The following is a 15656-nucleotide window of genomic DNA, read 5'->3' on the forward strand; positions in this document are numbered from 1 at the left end:
TTACAGCACTGCATTTAGCTGATGAAGATAATTTCTCTGCTATAAGGTCCACTAAGGTGCTGTGCTACTGTCTACATAAATGGTATCAGTTTTGCATTCTCATCTATAGTGGTCGATCTGCTACCATGTTTATCAATGCTAGCACTGTGAAAGGATGTCATGGACAAATTAGTATAGTTTGCATTGAGCTAGTCTTTGTAGCATTTCTGACTCAAGAACAGTTATGCAATGAATGAATTAATGAAATGCCAAACAACTCCATAGGGTTTGACCCAACAGAGACAGTGAAGTTAAACAGCCCATTTCTTGGAGGGAGATTGATATAGAGTAAGAAATTTGGACAGATTTTTTTTAAGGTGGTTTTTTAGAGGGTGCAGGTAGGTAACTACAGGTAGTAATAGCACTACAATTACAAATACGGTCCACTCAAGTCTCAACATGTTTATACTTTGTCTACCCTTGGCACCTTGGATATCAAGCAGTCAGGCTTAACTTAGGAGACCGGTGTGTAACACATTTAATATCATCAAAACAGTAAAAAATTAAGCCTCAAAACACAATTAAATTCCAACACCAATGTAAAATGACACAAAAATGCCAATAATCCAATGTAGGAGACCAGAGATGTGATGAGAATTTTTAAAGATTAAATGCAAAAATTTTCTTTCTTGTGACTTAAAGTTAAAAGCGCTAACTGAGACTATCTGGTCACACTGGACTGGGACCAAGTCAAAGTTTCAAGCTGGTTGCAATGGAGCGTAGATCCAATACATTTAGTGGTTGGGGCTAGTCAAGTTTTTACTTGCGCACTAAGGGGGTCATTAGGATGTCGGCCGGACTTTGTCTGCCTTCCATCCTGTCGTGGAATGGGACTGCCCGCCATTGGTGCGGGGGTCCCGTTGGTGATATTCGGATGCATCCGCCACACTGGAGGGAGCATCCTGCATTCTTGACATTGCGGTGGGCAGTGCTCTCAGCACCGCCCTCTGCAATGCCAAGAAGGCATGTCGTGCACTTCCATGCACAACATGGCAGGCACAGCGCGGTGCCTGCCATGTTTTGCATGGAACTGCAGGGGGTACCATATGTACCACCCCATTCGCACCCCCCACCCCACAGAGTCCCTGGGGGCCGGCTACGGGCCCGTAAGAAAACTCTGCATGCCATTGATGCCACAGAAAGGCATGTTTCCGCCCACAAGCTAATATGGCAGGCGGTGTCTAGCAGACACCGCCACCATATTAAACCCTTTTTCGCCCGGTCGACTTTTTGACAGGGCGGATAAGCGGTGGACGTCTTTCTATCCGCCGCGGACCCCCAGCCATCATAATATGACGGGGGGTCTTTGATGTGTGCATGGCTGGCGGATCGCCCCCTCCGGGCCGGCGGTGACTACCGCCAGCCCGGTGGGGGGGATCCACCCACCATCCTAATTGGCCCCTAAGTCAATGTTTGGAGGTTTTACTCTCTAAGTCATGTGATCAGCTTCGTCAATCCGGATTTCAGTTCAACTATGGCAGCCTGCTGCAGCATGGGGCCTTGGTGAATCCTGGAGGTCTTTGCCATCAATGTTGAAGAGATACAGATTTTTCAGTGGGGTAAACTTGCATGGTCAGGCCCAGTCATAGTTCGATGTCGCCTGCTGGACTCTCGTTGTGGAGCCATGAGAGTGCAGCAGATGCAGACCCTTTGAGGGCAGTCTTTTCTTTGTGCAGTCCAAGGGTCCAGCAGAGTACTCCTTCTTGTCCAGAAGTTTTCAAGTAGGGATCTGAGGTGCAGTGCCTCTCTTCCGTATGTATTCAATATTCTGAGTTGGCAAGAGTGGGGATACCCTGAAAAAATTGGGTACACGTTTCCACCCTCTGTCCTGAACACTTCCTGAGAAGAGTGGTATATAACTGTCCCAGAATGTACTTTAGACTTTTGAATTACTTTTAATTCCAAAGTTGAATTTAGACACAGTTTTATTTTAAAACCAGCCTGCAAGGCAGGGCTGGCATTAAAATGGCAACAGACCTACCGCATACTTGAGACTTACAGGTAGGTTATCTGAACAAATTGTAATTTCACCTAATTATCTTGTACTTTTGAAACAGAGCCCTGGCCCTGGGCCTGGTTAGCAGGGCACAATCAGAGTCAGTAACCACAAATATTAGTCTAACAATGGGGGCTATCATAGCAACAAAAAAAAAAATTCACACTTTTGTACAACTCACAGCACAGCAAGGGAAATTCCTGCACTTTTTTGCATGTCAGAGAGCGAGCAGAAATTGTCCATAGTTACAAAGATATGGAAAATTTCTTCTCTCTCCTTTTACTGGCACACTGTTTGCTGCCTAGCACCAATGCAGGCAAGCTTACACCCATAGTGCAAGGGTTCCTGCACTGTGGGCAATATTGGTTTTGTGCAGGAAGAGACACCTTCCTGCACAGAAACAATCCCTAGGGACATTTTCCTCTTTCTTTATTTGATGCAGAATGCAGCACATATAAAAAAGAGATACTAAGCAAAGAGAATTTTTTTTAATTCTGCATATTGCACATCTGTTAGGTAGGTAGGCACACCATTTTGGTGCCAACTCAGGATTACAGGTCTTTGTACATTTGGGTTTGCATCAAAGTACATGGTGTTAAAGATTGCAGGGATTTATAAGCATGAGCTGAAAGCCATTTTGTATTTGGCAGCCATTTTAGGTAGCCATGTCCTCGCCATGCCACGTGGATGCAGAAGGAACACGCATACTCCATCCATGTAATGGTGTGCAGACAAAATATTGAGTTGGGAATGTCGAACTACATGCATATCGAGTCCTAAATGTAGTCAGTGAGAAATATTGACAGCAAGAATTTCGTGGCCAAGAATATCGAATTTAAGGTAAGAAATATTGTTTGTTTGGGGTGCTGCTTGGAACTTTGGACACATAAAACTCACCAGGACGTACTTTTCCACTGGGGCATTTCTCTTCATCTTTCCTGGGTTACGGGGACGCTTACCATCACTCCCCCCCCCCCCCGCTGCTGCTGCCTTTCTTCACCTCAGTGCGCGGCCGCCGAGGGGGGGACTACATCCCCCAGGTGCCCCTGCGGCAGGACGCCGCACACGCCGGTTTCGCACCAGGAGGCGCTGAAAAGACCGCTGCAGTTGCGGCAGAGCGGTGCTGCTTGGAACTTTGTACACATAAAACTCACCAGTACGTACTTTTCCACGGGGGAATTTCTCTTCATCTTACCTGGGTTACAGGGATGCTTGCCATCGGTCCCCCCGCTGCCGCGGCCTTTCTTCACCTCAGTGCGTGGCCGCCGAAGGGGGGACTACATCCCCCAGGTGCCCCTGCAACCGGACGCCGCACACGCCGGTTTCGCGCCAGGCGGCGCTGAAAAGACCGCTGCAGTTGAGGCAGAGCGGGTGCTGCTTGGAACTTTGGACACATAAAACTCACCAGGATGTACTTTTCCACTGGGGCATTTCCCTTCATCTTTCCTGGGTTACGGGGACGCTTCCCATCAGTCCCCCCTGCTGCCGCTGCCTTTCTTCAACTCAGTTCACGTCCGCCGAGGGGGGCACTACATCCCCCAGATGCCTCTGCGGCCGAACGCCGCACACGCCGGTTTTGCGCCAGGAGGCGCTAAAAAGACTGCTGCAGTTCCCGCATCATGGGACGTGCGCGGGCGACGCCGGGCTAAGACCGGGCAAAGGGCGGGTCGCCTGTGGCCGTCCGGGGCCAGAGGAGGCCGGGCTGGGCCACCCCATTGTCATCTTTATTTCTGGACAGTAAGCTTTAAACATAACTGGACTGCAGTACTTGGCTGCAGGGATTTGAAAGCGGGCTAGCTTTTTTTTGATTGCATATTGATATACATTTTTAGGCTAGGGCTGACTGCTACGTGATTGTTTAATAATTTATATTGGACCGTTACGGTATCTGTTCAATGGCGGCTTGTGCCGGAAGGGGGAAAAGTATAGGGGTGGGGGGATCCATAAGTGGTACATTAGATAATTTTATTACCAGGGCGACCTCGGTTTTAGAGCATGAAATTGCTCTAACCGAGCGTCGCCTTTCAGTTGAACCAATGTACGTAAGGAGGTCTTCCTTTGGGACCACTAATGCTGGCTATTTCCCCAAATCAATCAGAGGGTCATGCCAACAGAAATATTTCCATTAGCGAAGGAGATAATTCAGAAAATATAGAAGGAAGCACCCTAGAAATATCTCGACTAAATGGAACTAGCCCCCATGCTATAACATGTGCCCCTAGCAATAAGGTTTTACCCGTTGGCGCTACCACAGACCTCACTACAAAGACAAACATAGACAAGAAGATAGGTACTGCAAAGAGGAAATGAGGAGGGGGTGTCCAAAAGGGGAGATGTCCCAAAATTATAAAAATTGCAAAAACATCACACAATGCAACATAAGATGGGGCGGATAATGTATACACCATATCAACACCAGAAGCATTGCCACCTACTCCCCATCCACTCCGAATTAGCACCTCGGGGGCTGACCCAATTATTCCCTTGTCACAATTCTTTGATGGATTTATGGCACAGGTGGAGCAACTAGTAAAGTCTTTAATCTGACCCCTTGTTGAAAGATCAAAACAAATTAGTGAGAGGTTGGAGAGATTTGAACAGTCCACTGTAGATCATTTTTACACCTTAAAAATGTTGACTGAGACTATATCCAATAGTAGTTCGGCTATTGCAAATGCTCAGAAACCCAAAGTAGCTCTGGCAGGCGAGCCGGTAATCCAAGCAACAGATACCCTGACCTCTGTGGCTCCTGTCAACACCAGTTTGACTTCCACAACTCCTGGGAAAGGACTAGCTGGTTCTGATAGAGACTAACGAAGGCCAGGGAAGGAGACACAGGCAAGGCTAAAAAACACAAAAATCTTGCCTAAGGAAACCCCCGCCATGGAAAAAGACACTAATAACACTGATAATATGTTGCAGAAAAACTCCTGCCTAAACACTGTTGACTTACCACCCAACTCATCCCCGTATGTTGTTGTATTAACGGGGGTTCCAGAGTCAAAAAATGGTCAAACTGAAACCTTCCCTGAGCTTAAAAACAAGGTAACATTTGGTTAAACGAGAATAGACCACTCCCAAAATACATCAATGGGGAATTTCTGTTTGGACGTAGAGTAGGTTGGGTGGGGCCTGGGGACTCTGTCAATATAAATTTCAGGGACAGGCATGTAGTCAGCTGCATCTGCGACCAATACCACCCAAGGGGCAGAAGTGGGATTAGCACGTTTGATTTAAGCTATTTCTATCATCCACCACCAGCACCTCGATCGGCCAAAAACCTCCTAGAAATCCAAGAAAGAGGGGCAATGGGAACCTTTGAGAATAACTTCGGTGTCTCAATTTATAACCTTTTTTACAGAGTCGTATGGGATGGAAGGTGTTGATTGACTGAGAGATCAGGATGTAAGCTTGTTATTTCTAAAGGAGGGTCCTCTTGTGGGCAACAATAATAAAAGGATTACTGAAAGACATCAAATGAATGTACCTTGGTTTCCTTGCCCTCAGCTGGTCTCTGGACCGCTAGCAAAGAGGGGTAAGGACTTTGAGTTGAGCGATAAAGTTGCTGATGAAATCTTGAATAGCAAATTATTTACTGGCAGAGGTGGGGAGATTAAAAAAGTGGCCCCACCTCTACTAGAATACCCCTGACCTCGAAAGAGCAAACCAGGTCAATAAAAACAAAGACGATCCCCTGGCTAGGTCTGAACTACACTCTAACTATAAACCCACGACACCAGCAGAGCTTGGGAACAAAAATGCAGAAGGTGGAATTCCGGACCTACAGAGTATTTTCATCATTAAATTGAGGTCCTGGTATATTGCTGGTCTAAAAAAGAATCTGAGTGACCCTTTGTGGCAAGAATACATTGAGAGTGGTGACATTATATTATTTAGAGAAACTTGGGCTGTTGAACCCCTTTATAAAATTGGATTTAGATCTTTTAATGTGCCCGCTACCAATGTAAACAAAGGAAGACCCTCAGGACGTCTAGCAATTTGGACAAAAATTACACTAGGGCTAGATTTTAGGCTAATTGATTCTAATAGCCCAGATATTCTAGGAATAAGGTTCATGGGAGCTAATAAAAGAGAAGTTTACATCCTTTTCTTTTTAAAGTATTTTTATTAACTTTTTTCCCCCATTTTTATATGGGTACATGGCACAAAAAGAATAAATACAGGGTATAAAAAATTAACATTAAAAAAAAATACAAAAAATAAAAGAAACCAAATAATAATAATGTAAAATAATATAAAATCCAGATTATATAGTCCACAAGTATGTCTAAAACTGTACAATTCAAAGACTTAAACATTTGCATTATAATCCCCATATATTTTCATTAAACATAGATAAATCATATACTATCTTCAGTCCTACCGAATAAATAAATCAATGGGGCTCAGCTTTTAGTAATTCCTACCCTGGATCTATATCTCTCCATCTTTGAATAGGATCCCATATTTCCTTACCTATTTTCTTACTGGTTGCCCCTTTCCTAGCATAAATTGCTTTTTCAAGATTGTATATATTCAATAACTTCATTAACCATTGATGGAATGTAGGCGGTGTGCGGTCCAGCCAGGCTGTGGTAATACATAGTCTCAGAACAGCCATAGCTAAAAATATGAAATATTCATAAGCTGTACGGGAAGCACTTTGATTATTTCCAAGCATCACCACTGCTGGAGTGAGTATGATTTCTATCCTCAGTGTATTTTTAAGAAATAGTTCTATTCCATCAAAGGTGGTTTTCAGATGAGTGCACTTCGCGAGCATATGAGTAAGATCAGCTTCATCACTATCACACCTTGGACATGTAATCCCATTTGTACCACCCCACTGTGCTATCCTGGCTGGTGTATGATATAATAGATAGAGAGTCTTGTAGTGTTGGGCTTGCAGTGGTGCTGAACATAGGAGTCTCTGGCCCAATTCCAATGATCTATAAAAGCAGTTCTTATCAACCCCCAGTTTCTGTATCCATTTATTCTCAAACTTATTCAAATCATCAGATTGATGCTCTATCAACTCAGAGTAAAATCTTCTTATTGTACCCTCTGTGCCATTCTCTATGATATCTAGGATGGGATTTAAATTAAATCCCTCCACCCCTCCAGTTTTTGTCCTGATAAAGCTTCTTATTTGCAGATATTTAAAAAAATGTGTTGCATCCAGCCCATATATTGCCTGTAAGTCACCAAATTGCATTACCCCCTGTGCTCCCATAATATCCCCCACCTTCGTGATCCCGCGACTTAGCCAGTCATTAAAAACCACCCCTGTAAATATTTTGTCAGGGAGATTGGGATTCCTTTTAAACCTAGTATAGGCATTGTATCTTCCAAGTCCAAACTTTTTAGCAAATGACGTCCAGATTCTATGCGCTGCTATAATTGTTTTAAATTTAGTCCTTCTGTAATAGCTATGATCAATAATTTTCAAGAGGAGGTTTTCAGCATGATCTCCCAGAGCCAATGTATATATTGCTAAAGTTCCTAACTGGTTTTGTCCTTCTTTTTCTCCCCCTCCTAATAATCCTGCCATCCATTGAAGAGATGCCGCCCAATAATATAGTTTTAAGTCTGGCAGGGCCCATCCACCACGCTCCCTAGGTAAAGCCATAAATCTTAATGCCCTTCGGGTCTCTCCATGCGACCAGACAAATCTATTTATCATATGTTCCAGTATTTTGAACCATTTTGCTTCAAATAATAGAGGTATAGCTCGAAATATGTATAAAAATTTTGGTAAGAAAATCATTTTAATTATATTTGTTCTTCCAACTATTGAGAAATGTATGTTATGCAGCCTATCTAATTCCTTTTTCACTTTGCTTATTATAGGTGCAATATTTAACTCCACTAATTTATCTAGATCCGCTGTAATTGTTACCCCTAAATAAACTCCACTTTCTACCACCCTATTATCTAAACAATGTGCTTTACAGTTTTTAATAATCTGTGTTTTACTAGTATTGAGAGCGTAACCAGACACTTCTCCAAACTGTTGGGCTTCGATCTCGACCATTGCCATTGCTTCAATAGGTTTAGTAGTCACAATTGCAACGTCATCTGCGTAGGCCAAAATTTTGCAATGGGTTCCATAGGTCTCTACTGGACAGATATTATTATTTAATTGTATACGGCGTATAAAGGGGTCCATGTATAGGGCTAACAGGAGAGGGGAGCAAGGACACCCCTGCCGCGTTCCCCTTTTTATTTTAAATGGAAGTGTATACCCTGAATTTACTCGAATGCAAGCAGTTGGATTCTCATATAACACCTGAATTGCTCTCACCATACCCTCTCCAAAGCCCAGCCTCCTCAATATAAACCATAAAAAGTCCCAGGAGACCCGATCGAAGGCTTTCTCAGCATCCAATAACATAATCGCTATCGGGTCTCCTGATACCTCTGCAACATCAAGGAGGGTAATAACTTTTCGTATATGGTGTATAGTGCCTCTCCCCGGTATAAACCCGTGCTGATTAATGCTAACAAGTCTATTAATTACTTTTGCTATTCTAAGAGCTAACGCCTTTGAGTATATTTTTGTATCTGCATTCATTAATGTTATGGGTCTGTATGATCCAGGTTGTTCAGTTGGCTTACCCTTTTTCAAAATTATGACGATATCGGCACCTGCCCAGCTTTTCGGAATAGATGCCCCCCCTGCACCTGCTTTAGTGTATTTGTAAGATCCTGTTTAATTATGTCCCAGAAAGTCTTAAAAAATTCAACTGGGATCTGATCAGGTCCAGCAGCCTTCCCGGATGGCAGGCTGGTCAAGGCAATAAAAATCTCTTCAGAAGTCAAAGGCTCTTCTAATCCCTTTACCTCACTCTCCAATAGCACAGTTACTGGAACATCTCAGAGATAATCACCTATCCTAGAGATATCTGTTTGTATTTCTTGATTATATAATGAGGTATAATATTTTCTAAATACTTCTCTTATACCCTCTGTTTCTGAGATTACTCTTCCAGCTTCATCCTGAACCCCTCGCACTTGGGCAATAGAAAGTTTCTGCCGAGTTCTTATAGCTAAAGTGTGCCCCACAGATTCATTAAACTCGTAGCATCTCTCCCTATTTGCTAAGTATGTTTTAGCAGCTTTATTGGCTACGCTCTCCTGTGCCTCCATCTTTGCCTTAGCTATTTTTATTAATACCTGATCAAGTGGAGCCCCCCTTATAACGTTATCAGTTAACTCATCCTCTGCTGCTATCACCTTTTTAATAAGGTCTTCCTCTTTTTGTCTTTCGTTCCTCCTACTCGCTGCACTTTAACTTAGTGTCTCCCCCCGAATAGCTGCCTTGAATGCATCCCAGACATTCCCAGCTTCCGTGCTACCTCTATTGATATTTAAAAACTCAATAATCCACTCTTTCATATGTGTTACATATGCCTCATCCTTTAGCAATCCCCTCTCAAATGTCCAAGTGCGTTCCGGTCTCTTACTACCAAGACTTACTGTTAAAACTAGAGGGTTATGATCAGACATTATTCGTGGTAGCTTTTCAATTTTCACTTTTGATTGAAGGGAGTTTGTCACCAAGAAATAGTCAAGCCTAGCACAAACCCTATGTGGTGCTGAATAATAAGTAAACCCCTGTTTATCTGGATAGATTGTCCCCCACACATCTATCAATGCATTGTTCCTTACAAGGTTACATAATGAAGACCAAACGCTCCTTTTTCTACCCTGATACACCGTGTTAGTCATCAAACCAAGCCCTCCTGCACCGTTAATATTTAGATCTCCAGCTATAATTACAGTTGTGACCATGTGGACAATTCCAAGTCCAAAAAGTCAAAAATGTCAGGGTCATCTTCCGTTGAACCATATACACACACTAGAGTAACCCACTCCTCCTTCATTTTATACTCTATAATGACCCACCTCCCCCACTGATCTTCCAGTTTTTTTCTTATGATAAGATCCCTTTGCTTGGACAGAACTGCCACCCCTCTATTCCTTGCACCCTGTTTAGTATAGGCTAGTACTTGATATCCCAGCTGCTCTAACAAATAACCCTGGCCCCCCTCTATATGAGTTTCCTGTAGGCTCACCAAATCCACATTTAGAGTTCTTAACCACATTGCCACTCGCTGCCTCTTAACCTGATCGTTTAACCCACACAAATTTACAGTGATTATTCGTGTACCCATTAATGTACATCAGTTACCTGTCCCAACAAGTTACCATTTTCACTACACCGTGTCTTATCGACTCCTCTCGAAATTAAACTCCTCAACCATTGTATTTTACATATTTCTTGAAACCTTCCCTGTGTATATATATTCAAACAGAAATCATCCAAGTGCCATGTACCCCTCCCCCACCCCCTCCCCCCCCTTACAGGCAAATAGGTCAGTCCTGACCTATACGTGACAGCTGTCATCCCAGGTGTCAATCGCTACTCCCCCCCTGCCCCCCTGCTCTGGTTACCATCTAGTTCCTTATGCCATTCTGCCGTTTGCTATCTTATTTCACACAAACATTGCCTCTTTTTTTTCCCCTTTTCCCCTCTTTTCAGGTAATGAAAAAGTACATATTATTATTATTAAGCCTTCTTTGTCCTGATTAGTGCAACCGCCATGTTATTTGTGCCTTCCTTTCTTTTCTTGATCTCCTCGAGATACTCCTGTGCTTTTATCTCAGAAAAAAAGATTTTAGTCTGTCCCTTATCTATTACCTTTAGCCGAGATGGGAACATAAGATATGCTTCGCAACCCAGATTTTGGAAAGGGGTTATCATTTTCCTCATCCGCCACCTCCTTTCCACTGAGGTGTGACAGGAGTCGGGACGGGCGAAAAAAGTTACACCATTGTATGTTCGTCTTGCTTCGGGCTTTGCTTTGTCCATAATTTCCTGTCTTAAAAGGAAATTCCCTACGAATATCAAAATAGCCCTGGGCTTATCCGTAGTTGGTGCTCTTTTTTGAAACATAGGGAACCTGTGTGGTCTTTGTATCTCCCTCTCCCATTCCCAACCTGTTAACTCGAGAAAAGCCCCCTTAAGCAGCTCAATAACAAAGGCCCGCACATCCTGCCGTTCCCTTCCTTCTTCCACCCCCAGTAATCTTATATTGTTACGCCGTTGGCGGTTCTCATAGTCCTCCAGTTTCCATTGTACATCAGTTGTCATCTGCTCTTGCTCCTTCTGATACTCATTCCAGTTCCCGACTTCTTCCTCCAATTTCTCGGTTCTTGATTCTACCTCAGTAACCCTTGATGCCATATCTGTGTATAATTTATTAACTTTCCGTAGAGATGCTTGTATCTTTTGATTGGCGTGTTTTGCTCTCCGAGATTCTACTCTCGCTTCTCCCTGCATTTGTTTCAATGTTGAATATAACATATCCATCGTCGTGGCTTGTGATTGTGCTTGTGCAGAGAGGTTGGTCTGTATCTGTGAGCCAGGTGCTACTACTGATGCTGTCGCCCCTTCTTGATAAAGTTGTGACGTTGCTGCGTAATCCCAGTCCAATCTTTTAGAAACGTCTGTATGTGATAGATTCATACTAATTCTTGACATACTGCGGCGATCTGTTTTTCATACTTTTCCCTCTTTTTTTTGTATTCACTTTACGATTTACCTCACTATCCGAGGTTGTAAGTTCAGATTCCAACTCAGATGCAGTCTCTGAATCCCCAACTTCACTCTCAGAGATGGAGTCCTCACTTTCATTATTGTCCACCTCACCCTCCTCATCATTGACTGAGAAAAAGCATTCATCGCTTGGGGACCCCATATTCGTAGAGGGGCCAAGAGGAGTTTGTATGGTAGATACTGGTTTGCCTTCTTTCATTGCTAACACCATACTCTGGCTGCCATCATTCTGCAGGCTCTGTTGTGAAGTCGGGGATCCCTCCTCTACTATAATGTTGGAAGTAGGGGGAGAAACCAACTTCGGCCCATCTTTTGATGCTTCATCGTTCAGGGTCACAACCACTGCATCTGGCGCACTCTGAACTGCTACCCATCCGTCTACTCCATCTACTCCATCTACTCTCCCCCCATGTTCCAGCGGTCGAGTCTGAATCCCGCTAATATGCACATTAGACACATTGTCAAGACCCTCACCGCCCTCTCTTCCCTCCTTACCGGCAGCCAGAGCATGAGGATTAATGAGCTGTCCATCTGGATTTTCCGTTATTTTTCGTCCTTCCAGGGTGGCGGCAGCTTGCTGGTTCTCTTGCTGCCCGCTGCCTCGATTCACTGCGCTTCCATTTTCCTGCATCCCTGACGCGCGGGAGCCTTCCACTGTTGTCCGATCGTCAGTTTCCGCTGCATTCCCCGTACGATCCTCTCCAGGCTCTGTATTAGATTCTAACGGCCCCGGCCCCAGCGCAACTCCACGGGCCTCGTCAGTTTCGTCAGGTCCTGTGCCTGCCTGTAGCAAGGCGGCTGCTGCTTCCGATCTCAACTCCGTACGTGCTTCATTCATGATGGTGGAGGACTGATTTACCACAGGCACTGCGAAAGATTCTCTAAGGGTAGGTTGGCGCATGTTACCCTCTTTGCTCATCGCTTTGCCAGCAGTCTCATTATTCAATCGTTTCGCCGTTTTTTTATTGATTGCACTTTTTCTTTCTTGTCTTTTACTTTTTCCTTTGCTCTAAGTTTTAGATTATTTCCCTGCATTTTTTCAAAGGACTCAAATGCTTCCTCGTGGTCCGCCTTTTCTGCATTATCTTTTACCGCATTTCTCCGAGTTCAGGTCTGTGTTGTTGCTCGGAAATTAGGACTTGGGACCCCTCCAGGGTCGCTTAGGGTAGCAGCATCCCTTTCCTTCTCTTTTTGAGGTCTTGGACCGCGTGGAGCCATCTTTTGGATCAAATGGTTCCGAGGACCGAGTGGAGACCCCAGCCAGGAGAAAATAATCTTCAGATCCAAACCTCTTTTTGTTAGCCAGTTAAGCAGTCGGGTCACAAAGTTTGTAGAACGCAGCATACTATCTGTAGACATCCCACGACGATGTTTATCGGCATTTTTTTCTCCTTTCTTACACCACCAAGCAGGAGCATAGGAGGGTAGCGACTGCCTCCTACGGTCTGTCAGCGGCCATCTTGCCCAGAAGTTTACATCCTAAATGTTTACAGTAGGCCTTCTGCAGCAAATAAAGAGGTAGAGGTCATCGAGCATTAAGATAATATTATCTCGAACTGTGACCAGAAAACCTTGTTTATTATTGGGGGAGATTTTAATAGAAAATTTGAACCTATAATCGGTTTAGAAAGTATCTTTGATCAGGAGGACAATGCCAATAATATCCCTGGAATTGAAACTAAAACATCAGTAGCTTACTCATAGGCCGCAGCTCAGATTTTGTGTTTGATTGCGGCTCATGGATTGCGAGCCTGTAAAGGGCGCCTTCCTTTGGATAGTCCAAGCAGACCAACTTTTAAGCGGGGTACCTGCAGTAGCCATTTGGACTATATAATGGTCTCAATTCCACTCTGGCCGATGGCAATAGACCTCGTAGAGGATGAGGGCATGGAAAGTGATCACCTCCCACTCAACCTGAATATTGGCTCGGCATTATTTGACTGGCCCCACAAGGGAGGATCTCTTAGCCAGCATACCAACATTGACCCACTGTTGTCTAATAATCGCAGAGCACTGAAGAGGCCAGTGGTATTGGGGAATGAGAACACTTTAAAAAGAATCTATGATCTGTATGTTGATCTTTTGTCCCCTTTCGACAATGTCCCTTTACATCAGATCCCTATTATAAGGATCCAAGAAAAAATGACTCTGGGACTGGGAGAAATACTAACTAAAGCCACTAAGCTAATGAAAACAGGCCAGCGAAATTCAGCCAAAGGGGATGTTTGGTATGATAAGGCTTGCCGCCATGCTAAAAATGAATTAATTGCGGCTACAAAATGTAACGATGTGCCAATGCCTAGGGAGAAAAGGAGACTATATAGGGAACACTTGCAAAGGCAAAATAAAGTTAGGATGAAAAAGTTTGGTCGGATTTGCTTGAAGCATGCAAAGCAAACAATCAGGTATCCTTTTGGGGAATGATAGCTAGGGGCACCAGAGATGGAACCCACGCCAGGGACACGTTTCTCAAAGCCAAAGTCTGGACCTCACACTTTTCAACACTATACCTCCCGATTGGAAATGAGCCCATACTAGACAATCATGAAATAGGGTCATTCCCAAAGGAGATACCTCTGACCTTTAGCATGGCAAACTATTGTAGCCATTAAGGCAACTAAATCCGGGAAAGCACCTGGGCCGGATAGGATGCCGGGGTACCTGTGGAAGCATGAAAATATGCTATGGGCTCCATATATAAATTGTGTTTGCAATAATATTGCAAGGGGCGCGCCAATTCCAGAGACATAGCGGGGCCCAGAAATAGTAACTATTTTTAAAAAGGGCAACAGAATGAACCAGGCCCATTACAGACCAATGAGCCTGCTTGATGTCCTTCAGAAGGTCTTTGCACGCCGAAAATTATTAAGCTAAGTGCTTGGATGGAAGAAACCTGTATTCTAACCAAGTACCAGGCTGGTCTTAGAGGGAAAATTAGCATTGTCAATCAAGTGTTCAGATTTTTATGTATCATTTGGAAGTACATCAATATAAAGAAGGCACATTTGTATCTGGCCTTTGTCGACCTCAGGGCGGCTTTTGACCTTGTGCCCAGAGGCGCCCTGTGGTCGAGAGTAAGAGACCAAGGGGTCCCTGGGAATATTTTGAAACAGATTATGAATCTTCACGAGGCTTATTACGCCAAGGTGAAATGGGGACCAAATGGAGAATTGACTGAGCGCATTGACATAAGGAGAGGTGTGAGGCAGGGATGCGTGTTGGCACCCACACTATTCTCCTCGTATGTCAATGACATACCCGACACCCTCTTGGGCTGCGAGCATGACTCTCCCAAGTTGGGCGGCGAACATGTGGCGGCATTGTTATTTGCAGATGACACTATCCTAATCTCACAGACACCTAGAGGATTGCAAAATCTACTTGATGCCTTTGGTGTTATTATGATGAAAAAGGTTTGGAAATTAACTCGTCTAAAACCAAGTACATGGCGCTTAACCCTCATAGAAATTTCAAAAGAAGACTATCGGTTAATAATGAAATGATCGAGTATGTGCATAGTTTTAATTATTTGGGTATTACTCTAGACACCAAAATGAACTGGAAATCTCAAGTGGTTAGAAGTAAAACTCTTCTTGTTCAAAATCTAGTCCTAATTGCCAAGAGACACAAGAATAGTTACTGTAAAGCTGTGACTCCTGCACTAGAGCTATATAAATTCAAAGCCCAATCTGCTACACTTTATGGGGCTGAACTATGGGGCCACACAGCCAAATGTGCCTTTATGACACACAAAAATATTTTTTTCAGACAAATATTAGCAATCCCACGGTGCACACCCTTACTTCCACTTACAATGGACCTGAACATACATCGCACTGACGATCATGCCATTTTGCGACCGTTGCTATATTGGGTACATCTCTGGGCAACAGATGAACTAGCTGACTACAGAGATGCCCTAAAGGAAGTTATGAAAATAAAAAATACGACTCGGCTGCTATGGTTGAACCACATTCAGAATTGGATTACAAAGCTGTG

Source organism: Lissotriton vulgaris, chromosome 8, assembly GCF_964263255.1.
Source record: "Lissotriton vulgaris chromosome 8, aLisVul1.2, whole genome shotgun sequence".
Taxonomy (NCBI): Eukaryota; Metazoa; Chordata; class Amphibia; order Caudata; family Salamandridae; genus Lissotriton; species Lissotriton vulgaris.